This window comes from Nycticebus coucang, chromosome X, assembly GCF_027406575.1.
Source record: "Nycticebus coucang isolate mNycCou1 chromosome X, mNycCou1.pri, whole genome shotgun sequence".
In the NCBI taxonomy this organism is placed as follows: Eukaryota; Metazoa; Chordata; class Mammalia; order Primates; family Lorisidae; genus Nycticebus; species Nycticebus coucang.
Genome location: NC_069804.1, coordinates 7765387 through 7778221, shown reverse-complemented (window position 1 = coordinate 7778221; position 12835 = coordinate 7765387). Strand labels below are relative to the sequence as shown.

At 45.7% G+C, this 12835-nt stretch overlaps 1 protein-coding gene across 6 annotated transcripts in view; it reads right to left on the bottom strand.

The window, feature by feature from the left end:
* TBL1X (transducin beta like 1 X-linked) overlaps positions 1–12835 on the bottom strand; it is a 220304-nt gene that overhangs the window by 89950 nt on the left and 117519 nt on the right. The window contains exon 1 of one of the 6 annotated variants that reach the window (XM_053581005.1): positions 3262–3280. The exons of the other annotated variants lie outside the window; for them this stretch is intronic. The gene's annotated coding sequence lies outside the window, so the exon portion shown is untranslated. Of the gene's footprint in view, positions 1–3261; positions 3281–12835 lie in introns of those variants that run through there. 6 annotated transcript variants of the gene reach the window in all.

Here is a 12835-nt window from a genome sequence, read left to right as displayed (position 1 = left end):
GGGTCAGGAGGAAGGCAAACAGGTGGGCAGGTGGGGGGAGGGGAGGTACGGGTTGAGCAGGAACCCGTCAGGATGCAGAAAAGCAATCACACACAGCACCTGAGTTTTGTGGCTAGGCTTTTCCCTGGTCTGAGCACACACAGTGAGGCGCTCCTAGTGACCTTGACTGACCTGGGGCTTATTACCATCTAACGAGCATTACGGTTTTTACCCCTAGTAGGTTTTTCAAAAAGGATTCTGAGAAGACGCATGGGTAGAAAGGAAACTGTTGTATAACCAATTGTCTATGTAACCTGTTTATATTACCTGATATACAGGGTGTCTATAAAGTTGGTGTGCACTTTACATGGTCAACTTTATGGCTACCCTGTAGAACTCCAACCTGTCAATCACTGAAAGGTAGGAAAGGGCAACCAATCCCATCCAGGAGAGGGTGGGACAAACTAGTGACTAGTTATATATAAAAAACTGTGTGCTAAGTCTCTGGAGTCTCCTGCATTCACAGAATGACCTGTCTCTCCCTCTGAGATGTACTTTTGCTTTGCAATAAATGCTACGTGTGTGAGATTGCTCTGTGTCTGTGATCACTCCGTGATCAGCCTGACGTGGTACCAGCACTCATTCCTGACCCTGGGAAGTGAGGACCAGGGTTCATCCAGACAGCCCTGACACCACATTTACAGGCATAAGCTACCTTTGAGAGGGGCACAACTCAACCCACAACAAACGGCGACGCTAATTTATAAAGCCTGATCAGTGGCAGTAATTTGCAACATCAGAGACAGGGTTAAGGGCTGCCTTGTATTTCCTGTCTTAGGTTTAGCAAAACACCAGCACTTGCACCACCAGGAGCCCGGCCACAGCAAGGGCGTTCCTATAGCACCGTGCCTACAGGACATATTTGGCCGGAGGGCTGCTGGATCTAAACATTTTCCACAAATGTTGGGCACTGGATGCGTCTCTTCCCTCTAAAAGGCATTCTGTCAACGCCTGTGACTCCTGGCATTCAGAATATATTCTGACCAGTGGGCGGCTGGCTATGTGTGTGGGGCCGAAGGATTGTGACCAACTGGGCATTCACTGATGTTCCACATTCAGGCCTTAGGGGGCATCAATGCTCACAGAACTTCAGAGAGGGAACGGAAGGCAAAAAGTCTGCAGGGTCATAAAGGACCTCAGTGGCAGAGGCAGTGTAGACGTAAGTCTCCCAAAACACATCACTAAACTCACTTCCTGAATGAAGCTGTGAGAAGCATGCCTCATTCAAGGTGACTGGCTGGCACTGAAGCTCCCTGCTGCTGCTTCTCCTTGCTTTCCCCAGCATCTGGTCTTGTCTTTATCCTTAGGAAGAGATGCTTAATAAAGTCCAAGTCTTTTTAGCCCATTTTCTCCTTATTGCGTGGTGCTGAACCCTATTCTAACTTGCTTTGTCCTGAGTCTTCTATCCACTTAGCTCTTAGCTCTCTTCTTTCACAATTATGAATCTTCATGATTTTTTCCTTCTAAGTTCTGAGAGCCAATGTCAAAAATGTATAGCCTCAGTCTGGTTGTTTCAAACCAGGTACTCCAGGAAACCATGAGGCTTTGGAGCCTCCAACTGGGTCTTCCCCAGAAAAGATGGGGGAAATGCCCGTATATGGAGACATTCGGTGCCTCTATCAGCTCTCTCTGCTTGGGGTGGAGCTCATGTTGTCATAAGCGAGAGAAAACACCGCTCCAGGACAAGTTGGGACACATTCGGGATTACTACATTTGCCAGGGCGAGGCCCGGCCTGAGTTTGGGTTACATCAGGATGGCTCTCTGATTCGTCTTCCTGCGGCACCGACTTGCCACAGTCACACCAGATATCCACCAGGACCATCAGTAACTTTCAGCGGCATTGAAAATAACAGCAAATGAGCATGACTCAGAAAGGAGGTCCAGATCCTTGATCTTGCCTGGGCTTCCAGAGACCACCACAGAACTTGGTGTCCAGTGAGGACAGAGAGGCACAGGGTTCTGTCTCTGCCCCTGCAAGAAGCCAGGGCAGCTCAAAGGAGCCATTTAACTGCTCTGAGCACAGGCGGAGGGGATGAAACGGTTGACTGTGGAGGCTCAGAGTTGAGGGCAGTGGTTCCCAACTTGGGGCGATCGCGCCCCATGTAGGCAAGGTATTAGGCAATTCTGGAGACATTTTGGGTTATCACAAGTGGAAGTGAGGTTGCTTCTGGCCTACACTGTGCGGGTTATCCTTGGTCACAGGTGCTGAACACCATCCCTCTAGACACCTGTTGCCCCCTGCCCTGAGTTGACACCAAAAATGTCTCCCGACATCCACAAATGTCCTCTGGGGAGCAAAAATGCCCCTGGTGGAGACCCACCTAACCTGCTGGTCTAGGCAAATGGCCAATTTGAGTGACTTTCGATTTTCTACGGATAAAATACATACTTAGGAGGGCTGGCCTCTGTAACTGCTAGGGATAAACATTTCTTATCTTGCCTACTGAACTGCAAAGATTTGAGGGAAGGATCTACATCTGAACCATCTTTACTTCTCTATTTTCACATAATTTTAAGACATTTCACCTCTATTCTTCATTAACAGAGACATACATTTGTCTGCAATGTTCCCCACATCAGCCAAGGCAACAGTTTAGTCCCACAGGCAGGCCAAACAATCCCCTTGAGGTTTTATTTTCAAAATAATTTATTTTCATTAGGCCAGGAGAATGGTGAAATGTTATAAAGTGTAAACCAGGGGTCCTCAAACTACGGCCCGGGTCACATGAGGCACGGTGTGATTGTATTTGTTCCCTTTTTGTTTTTTTTACTTCAAAATAAGATATGTGCAGTGTGCATAGGAATTTGTTCATAGTTTTTTTTTAAACTATAGTCCAGCCCTCCAACGGTCTGACGGACAGTGAACTGGCCCCCTGTTTAAAAAGTTTGAGGACCCCTGGTCTAAAGAGTCCCATATTTGTAGAGCTTTTGCATATTTGATTTTTTGCTCTGCTTAGGTTGGCAAGAAGGCTTTCATGGAAACAAAAGTTAAATCACCTCAAAATTCCGGAACGATGTCCCCAACACTCATTGCGTGATTTCATGTTCTATTATTCTAGACATCACAGATTGACACTCAGTTTTACTCTGCCCATTTGGAATTGCATGATATTGTTGCCAAAATCTCAGCTGTGGGAATCAGGCACTATTTTAAACTGTTTTGCTGGTGACAAAGTATTCAGGTACTGAGTGGTCCACTTAGAAAAATACCTTCAACTTACAAGCTGCTCCAGTTTGCAGAGGCCTTGGAGTTCTCAGGCGTCTAAGGTCCAAGTCTGTGATTAAGGATTTCCTTTCATCTTGGTCTGTGTTTTCCTAATGGCACGACAGTGAAAAGAAGGACCCTAAGGCTGCCACTCCCAGCAGCCAGGCAAGCAGCGACCCTGAAGGGAATTATTTATTATGTGAGCCCTCTCAATTGAGAAATCGAAACAAGATTAACATTTGGGCACAGAGGCATTTACATTTCAAACATGCAATAATGACTTCCCTCTTATCAGCAGGGCAGTTAGCCATCAGGCCGGCACCAAACGGAATCAACATGGAATACACTGATTTAACCTGATTATTGGCTAGAAAATCTTTGCTCTTTGAGCTCCTGGAACATTTCCCAGCTGCACATGGCCTCGGGCACACCACTGTTTGACTGTGTGTTCCTCCTCTGTTAGGCAGGGCTCAGAATCTGGGTCCCCTTCTCTGAGGGCAGAGGGAAGAGCCCCCTAGCAGCAGCAGACCTGCCCTCCTCCCTCACCCGGGCACCAAACACCGAAGAGGGCTCGCTCTGCCAGGGTAGGCGTCCCAGATACAGTGGGGGAAAATAAAATATAAGTTTTGAGACCAAAGATCACTGTGTAAGGAAGGGGTCATGTTACCACGCTGATTAAATGTAAGCTGTGACATTTAGAGGGATGGGAATGATGAAGAAGCCAGAAAGGATACAGGTTTATGCTAAAAATTCAAGAGAGGAAAAAAAAAATAGACTCATTCAAGTCTATTTGAATGAGTCTACCTACTGACTCTAACGAGAACTTTTCTCTTCTAAATCAGGATAAGGGGAAAACAAAAACTGTTTAAAACAATTTGACTTATCAGTCTTTATCATCCCTAAAATATTTGGCTCTGGATTTTTGTTGTTGTTGTTAGAAGCTCTTATCTCACAGAAGACAATGCCAGGCTCCCCAATGGCTAAAACCCATTTCTGATGAGTTCTCAAGAAGCTGGTTTCCAAAATGACTCTCCTCCTTTCTGGACAAGAAAGACCCCAGAGAGGGCCGGGTAGAAGCTCCTGTAAATCAGAGTTCATACGAAGAAAGAGCATAAAACCAGGATGGAGTGAGCAACGTATTCATGGAGAAAAGCGTCCAAGACCCTGTGTTGGTCATACCCATCTTACCAAGTTACTGCCTACTTATCCCCCTAGAAACTCCTAAGGACTAAAAGATACTCTCCACCTAAAAATGTGTTCACACCCAGTTAATTTCCTTTTGAAATAAAGATACCTGGCTCAGCGCCTGTGGTTCAAGTAGCTAAGGCGCCAGACACATACACCTGAGCTAGCGGGTTCGAATCCAGCCCAGGCCCACCAAACAACAATGACGGCTGCAACCAAAAAATAGCTGGGCGTTGTGGTGAGCACCTGTAATCCCAGCTACTTGGGAGGCAGAGGCAGGAGAATTGCTTAAGCCCAGGAGTTGGAGGTTGCTGTGAGCTGTGATGCCAGGGCTCTGTCTCAAAAAAGAAAAAAGAGAAAGAAAGAAAGATACCTAGAATAGCAAAGTTACTACAATATTATGCACTAATATAAAAAAATTGTTCAAGGGGTTTTCTCATGAATCTGAAACAAGTTAATGCTGGCAGAGTGCCCTATTTTATAAACATAATTTTAATTCACTGCAGTGCATCAGGACCTCTGTGTGAAGCATACTTTCTTTTTTTCTTCCTTTCTTTCTTTTCTTTTCTTTTTTTTTTTTTAGAGACAGAGTCTCACTTTATCGCCCTTGGTATTGTGTCGTGGCATCACAGCTCACAGAAATCTCTAATTCCTGGGCTTAGGCGATTCTCTTGCTTCAGCCTCCCGAATAACTGGGACTACAGGTACCTGCCACGATGCCCGGCTATTTTTTTGTCTTGCAGTTTGGCCAGGGCCAAGTTCAAATCCGCCACTCTTGGTATATGGGGCCGGCGCCCTACTCACTGAGCCACAGGTGCCGCCCTGAAGCATAGTTTCTGAAAGCTCTATCCTAAAAGACGCATTTCCTCAGATAACTGTGTTCCCATGGCTCCTTTCTGCACCTGGTTTTAAACTACTTCCTGCACTGATCCTGGGCCAGGGAGCCTGAGTTGGTTTGCTTTCAGCTCCATCGTCATCACCAGTGCGGCTGTGAGGGCTGCTGGGAAATTCCCAGGGCACAGCCGGGTGGGGCGAGGACCCTCACTTAGCAGCAGCAACAAGGCAGCACTTCTGCCCCCTGGGGTGGTGAGGATGGGGTAGAGAGCGTGTGGGCACAGGGAGAAAGGGGCTCTAGGTACGGTATGCGCTTGGGAGAAGGAGGGGTACCTGAGTGTACATGAGGGTGTCATGTGGAAGGGGGGGGGAACGCGCATGGAAGTGGAGGGTGCAGGGAGCAGAAAGGGATCAGAAGCACCTAATGATGGCATGGGACCAGGAAGGAAAGTGAGAGGGCCCTGGGTGGTTGGGAGAACAGTCCCCCTTGCAGATCAGACCTCAGGGCCTGCCTCTCCAGGGGCACCTACCTGGCCTTAGGCCTTCCCTAACCAGACATGTGGGATATTTCAAAAGCAGAATATGCCACCTGCATGCATCTGGGGGCAGAAAACTAGGCTAAACACCCTATTTTCCACAAGGAGACCCAAGGCCCTCACAGGCGTGGGGTTTGGGATTACAGAATCAGTAGGCCAGAGACAGGATGGCATCAAGATGGTAAGAAGAAAAAAAAAAAAAGATGGTAAGAAGAATCTGCTCTTGTTGGTCAGTAGTTCAATCTTCATTTGTCATTGTGCTTTCCATTTATTCCTCATTTAAAGCAGGAAAGCAGGCCCGATTTCCTTCAACAGACAATGTAGAAAATCACATCTCAGTTCTCCGGGAGAACTTCCACTTTACTTTCTAGTGACCTGTTAACACCAGAACAGGGCAGCTACAGACTCTCTGAAATCGAAGGGCTATCCACCTCCCACCACCACAGAGACGTTTACTGGCTTCACTCAAGGAGGATTTATGCCGATGCCACCGTGAATACCAAATGGCAAATCAGATGCAGACAAATACTACTCAGAAACCAGTTACAAACAGTGGTGATGAATCACTCTTAAATTGATCTTTTTCACGGCTTTGTTCTCATTTCAAATATGTAATGGGAAGCATGGGTTTAAAAAGGCACTTGAGGCTCGGCGCCTGTAAGCTCAAGCGGCTAAGGCACCAGCCACATACACCAGAGCTGGCAGGTTCGAATCCAGCCTGGGCCTGCCAAACAGCAATGACAACTATAACCAAAAAATAGCCGGGCGTTGTGGCGGGCGCCTGTAGTCCCAGCTCCTTGGGAGGCTGAGGCAAGAGAATCACTTAAGCCCAGGAGTTGGAGGTTGCTGTGAGCTGTGATACCATAGTACTCAACCCAGGGCGACAGCTTGAGGCTCTGTCTCAAAAATAAACAAATAAATAAATAAAATACATAAAAAGGGAGTTGACAACATATGCACAGACAAATATAAAACTGCTTTACCTGAAAATAAAATGTCTAAAAATTCCTTGAGGGAAGAAAAGACGGAGATTTATAAACAGAAGATGTGAATCCCATTCAGCTGAACTACATAGCATGAAGCAACAAATCCACAAGGTATTAGTTCCTCTGCTAGTCAGTTACTTTCGACTATATTCCTTGTTGACGACTGTACCTGACTCGATACATCTTCAGTAGATGTTGGCTGCAAGGATGGATGGGTGGATGGGTGATGGATGGATGGGTGGATGGATGGACAAATCACGGGCAGGTGGATGGGTGGACGGACGGGTAGATGGATCATGGGTGGGTGGATGGGTGGCTAGATGAATCAATGAATGAAGGCCCGACTCCACCAGATAGGGGCAATTCCATGACCACAGCATCAATGAGGCAAAGAACCACACCCCCATGACTATCTCTTCAGAAGCTAGATATGAAAGCCAGCACCATACACAAAAACTCACAGAAGAAACACCTTTTCCACGAAGCTCATGATACAACGTGTAAAGTAGATAGACCTGTGGGCACTGGGACCTCCCCTACAGCAACCTGAGCAGGGTACTTACTACTATTCTTTACAAAGAAAAATACAAGGCAGTATTATTCAGCCATAAAAAGGGATGACACTGTGATATGTCCTCCAACATGGACAGACCTCACCAACATTATGCTTACGACAATAAGCCAGATGTTTCACTTAGATGAGGTATTGGCAAATAGGGAAAGTGGAACAGCCATCACCAGGGACTGAGTGTGTGGAGGGGAGTGTTGAAGGGCCAGTAGTTGTTTAATGAATACAGGGTGTGGGCAAAGGATGATGAAAATTTTGTATGGATAATAATTGTGATGGTTGCAACACTGAATATATTTAATGCCACTAAACTGTACACTTGGGAATAGATTATGTTGTGTATATTTTACAATAAAAATGCAGAATAGGATATGCGACCAGACATCAAATTTTTTTTTTTTGTAGAGACAGGGTCTCACTTTATGGCCCTCGGTAGAGTGCCGTGGCCTCACACAGCTCACAGCAACCTCCAACTCCTGGGCCCAAGCGATTCTCTTGCCTCAGCCTCCCGAGTAGCTGGGACTACAGGCGCCCGCCACAACGCCCGGCTATTTTTTGGTTGCAGTTTGGCCGGGGCCGGGTTTGAACCTGTCACCCTCGGTATATGGGGCTGGCGCTTTACCGACTGAGCCACAGGCACCGCCCCAGACATCAAATTTTAGTGATTTTAATTTGATAATTTCTTTGACTGCTACAGAAATAATGGCCCACGTGTTAACTAGTTCCTAACTCCCAACAACCAAGGTGACACGGGGTGCCTCCTAAAATGTAAGTGTGTGTGGGAAAAACACCAGCAACTCAGCAATAAAGAAAGTAGAAAAACGGAAATAAACAGAGGAAAAATGAGGACACGGGACAGTCAGCAACAGAACTCATCAAGACGTTGCAAATTATTAAGTAAAAAGAAAAAAACAGAAGACAGGAATAAGAGTCAGCACTGGGGGGGGACAACATCAACAGAAAGAAAAATCTAAAGATGTTTAAGGGAATAAGCAAACATCTGCCACATAGAACGTGAAGCTTAACATTCCAATCCAATACTACAAAAAGAAAAAGCCATTCTTCAGGTCACCAGATGGCTTTGATTTACTCATTCATAAATGCGTAATGTGATTGATTGCAAGTCATGGCAGCCCTAGTCTCCTATATCCTGGGCACTTTCCTCTGCCCCAGCTTTAGCAGAAGTCTCACAGCCAAGGATACCTTCTTCCTCTGGGCTCCAGAATCCTTTTCCACACCAGTTGTACCCTGGCTTACATGTCACCTGCCCATGCTCCTGAATCAGCAGGCCTCCCCACCATCCAGGAGGGGCACGTTCGCTCTCGTATCCCTGGACACACTGTGGGATGTCTGACAACCAGGAGACTCTGCACACATGCTGAACTGCTATCACCAGCACACACCACAGAGGCGTAAACAAGGATTTACAAAAAATATATTTTCACAGAAGTAGTATCAACAGTTTTAAAATAAGTATAAGACACCGCTTAAATGAGCTGAACGAGGAAAAGCGGTGAACTGGAATGTGCACCAGGGCATCTGGGAAAAGGCCGGCCAGCTGTGCCGCTGAATGACCCTTCTTGCTGTGTAGAAAGACAGAAGATAACATCATCAAATCGGCTTAAGGTCTGCTGAAGGGCCAGGCCCTGCGCTGAGTGCTTTCCGGGCAGGACTGTGCTCTATCCTCGTCCAAACAGGAAGCGGTAGTATCCTTTGACAGAGTACAAAACAGGCTTGAAAACTGGAGTTCTGTTTTTCTTCTCTTGCGACAGTTATTCCGTCATGCTGGATAGAGTGTCATCGTATCACAGCTCACAGCAACTCAAACTCCTGGGCTCAAGCTATCCTCCTGCCCCAGCCTCCCAAGCAGCTGGGACTGCAGGCACCCACCATAATGCCTGGCTAATTTTTCTATTTTTAGCTGAAATGGGGCTCTTGCTCAGGCTAGTCTCAAACTCCTTAACTCAAACAATCCACCTGCCTTGGCCTCCAGAAAGGTAGGATTCCAGGTGAGCCTCCCAGAAAGCTAGGATTACAGGCATGAGCCCCCACACCCAGGCAAAACTTGCAACTTTCACACAAGGTCACAGGAGTAAGCAGGAAACATCTCTGCTAGTCATGGTGGGGACAGCCTTGCCCAGGATTCAACCCTTGCCCTTGGCTCAGGATCTGTTCTGGGTTGTCTCCAGTAGGTCCACACTTGAACACAACTTTTCCATCACCCCACCCCATAAGTCCCCCAACCCCCACCACACACACTTGACCACGATTGGTGCATAGCCCCTGAGTCTCTGAGGAAGGTTTGCATCCTAGGCTGTCTGTCCCCTTCCCTGTGGGATAGCAAATCCAGACAGAAAGGGCTCCGTCTCCTCACTGGTTTCTTTAATGATTCCTGAAGAACAGGAAAGAGGGCACCCTCCCAGGGCATGTCTAGAGATCCGGTGGAATGGTACACAGCAATGATTGAAACCTAGATTCTTAATATCCCTGAACAGTTCTGTTCATTAAGAAAACAAAACTTAAAAAATGCAAATGCATTTAAAACATGCTGTGTTTTGAACACATGTGGGCTTCCTTTCAAGGAGAGGAAATCTACAAAATGAATTTCCCAAAAACCTTGTAAATGCTCAAGAACCAAATGCAAAATGATTAGACTGAGGTTGTGCATTTTTGGCAGGACATCACGGAAATGGTGCCATGTCCTTTGATCACTGCTAGATGTACCTTCTTACTGAGACTGTTGACTGGATCACTTGGCTGAGCACTATGCTAGGATTCCTCCCCATCAATCACGACTTGTGCCTCTTCAGTAATTAATAAATGTCTTGCAGGAGATACACTCAGCCTGTGCTAACATTACGTAATGATTCCTAAATGCTATGGATAGAAAAATGAACATGTTTCAGTGTAAAATGCAAATGATTAGCTCATATTGTTTTCGGAAGGAAAGCTTTCAAGAAGAAATCTCTTTAAGTGCCGTTTTAAGAAAGAACTCCTGAGTTCGATCGTGGAGGAAGAGTGACGTCCAGGGATTTGTGTGCAGGCACCCAGCAGACCACTGTAGGAGAGCCAGTTCCGCCAGAAGGCTCGGTCCTTGCAGCCACTGGCCAGTGATCCAAAGGCTGTTCCTCGTTAACACTGGATTTTGTATAATTTGTATCCTGAGTATAGACAAAACCTCTCTTATAGGATCTGCTTCAAAACAGTGCTATATATATATATAAGCAAACTGAAGGCTCATTTCATTGCCAGTAGACACATTAAAAAGAAAAAAATTTCTATAAACTTAAACTACTCTACAATAGTAGTCTATTAATTAAAAAAATAAATTATAATGAACTACTATAGGAAAAGAAAAATCAACATGACCAGAAGTTAGGAACAAACACATTGTAGAAGCCTCAGTATGACCTGGGAGCACTAACCCAGCCCTTCACTTATCTTTAAGAATTAGTCTGCAACGGATGACGGAAGGTCAAGGTCAACTCCACATGGAAACTCTCGGTCCCCATTGTGTATAATGAGAAGAGTGGCCTGGTTTAGCATTCTCAAAGAAACACCATAAAGACATAGTTCTGTCAAAGCTTAAAAATATATGCAAAACCCTAATAAAATCATAGTGAATTATTAAGCCCCCCCCCCCAATTTCTTAAAAAAATACTAAGGAACGGATGTATATCCTAACAGAAAAATGAAGAGCATCTAACATGCAGCTTGTGTTGTACAAGTTCAAGCAGAAAAAAATATATATTTCTCATGAATCTGAGCTGTAAACTATGGTCTGTTTTTCTTGAGTCTGGATGGAGGCACCTGTGTGTTCATTTCCAGCCCCACTGCTCACAACCTGTGTGACCCTGAGCAAATACACCCACTTCCTCCCACAGAAGAATTAAAGCACTTCTACAGAAGTGGTAACCATTTGTGTAACTAACCCACCATAGTCCAGCAAAGACTTGGAGAACTTGTCCATTTATCAGTTGTTAACAACTCGGCAAAGTTGGTTCAGGAGGGTGAGGTCACAGTCATGGCAGTGGGCTGAACTGTGCTCAACTCTAACCTGCAGTACCTGTGGACACGACCTTATCTGGAAGGGGAGGTCTTTGCAGATGTCATGAAGTCACGATGAGGTCACACTGGATGAGGGCGGGCCCTAAACCCAGTGACTCTGTCTTTATAAGGAGAGATGGGGAGACACACACAGAGGGCAGTGTGTGGAGACCAGGGCAGATGCCAGAGTGATGCCACCACAAGCCAAGGAACACCTGGAGCCCCCAGGACTAGAAGAGGCAGGGTGTGTCACCCTGAAGAGAACCCCAGAAGCAAAGCTTGATTCTGGACCTCAGGCCTTCAGATCTGTGAGAAAATACATTTGTGGCATTTTAAGCCACCCAGCTCATGGAAATTTGTTAGTTGCATCAATCTGAGGAAAATAATGCAATATGGTAATAAATTCTCTGCAACTGACTTTCATCACAGCACTGTGGAAAGGCGTGAATAAGGCAGCACCAGTAGGGTGACCTGTCACTGATTTATCCAGCGAGGTCAGCTCATTGAAATGTCCGCTTCAAACCTCACTCCTCTGGCCCTAGGGTATTCACAGCACCGCGTAAATGTCAGGGCCAGGACCAGGTCGTTCACCTCTGGTGCAAAATGTAAGGGAATGCCAGAAAACTCAGCTATCAAAAGAAACAACATGGAAATATAATATTTTTTAAAATGAAAATGAATGCAAAAAATATCCACAAGAAAATATCAAAAGGGCAGAGACAGAGTCGGGCAGAATGTGTGAGCAGCTGCACCAGGCCCTGAGGCAAAAGGAAAATGAGAGAAGAGGAATGCTGTCTTTACTCAAAATTTATACTTTGTTCCTTGTGGAATTTTTTCCATTCATTTTAATTTTAAAATATTGCATTAAAATATTATTCACTGAGACAAAAAGTAGATGGATATGATCCACCGATCCACTGGCACATGAAGGCACACTACATACAGTTGTCCCTTGCTATCTGCAAGGGACAGTTTCAGGAGCAGAAGAACGGTTTCAGGAGCCTTCAGCTACCCAAATCCAAGGATGCTCAAGTCCCTGACATAAAATGGCTTAGTATTTGCATATAACCCACACGCATCCTCCCTTATACTTTAAATCATTGCTAATTCACTTGTACCTAATATAAAGAAAATGTTATGTGAACAGTCCTTATATGGTATTGATTTTAAGATGCACGTTATTTTTAATTGTTGCACTATAATTTTCTTCCCCAGAATTTTCCATCCCTGGTTGGTTGAACTCATGGATGAGGAGTCCACAGATTTGAAGGGCAGACTATGTACACGCATAGTGAGATAACATCGTGTCATGAAAAGGAATGTTCCGACACAGGCTACAGTGAATGAACCCCCCAAAACATGTGACGCTAAAGAAGTCAGACAGAGCAGGGCAGACACTGTATGGCTCCGTTACACGAGGCCCAGAGCACACGG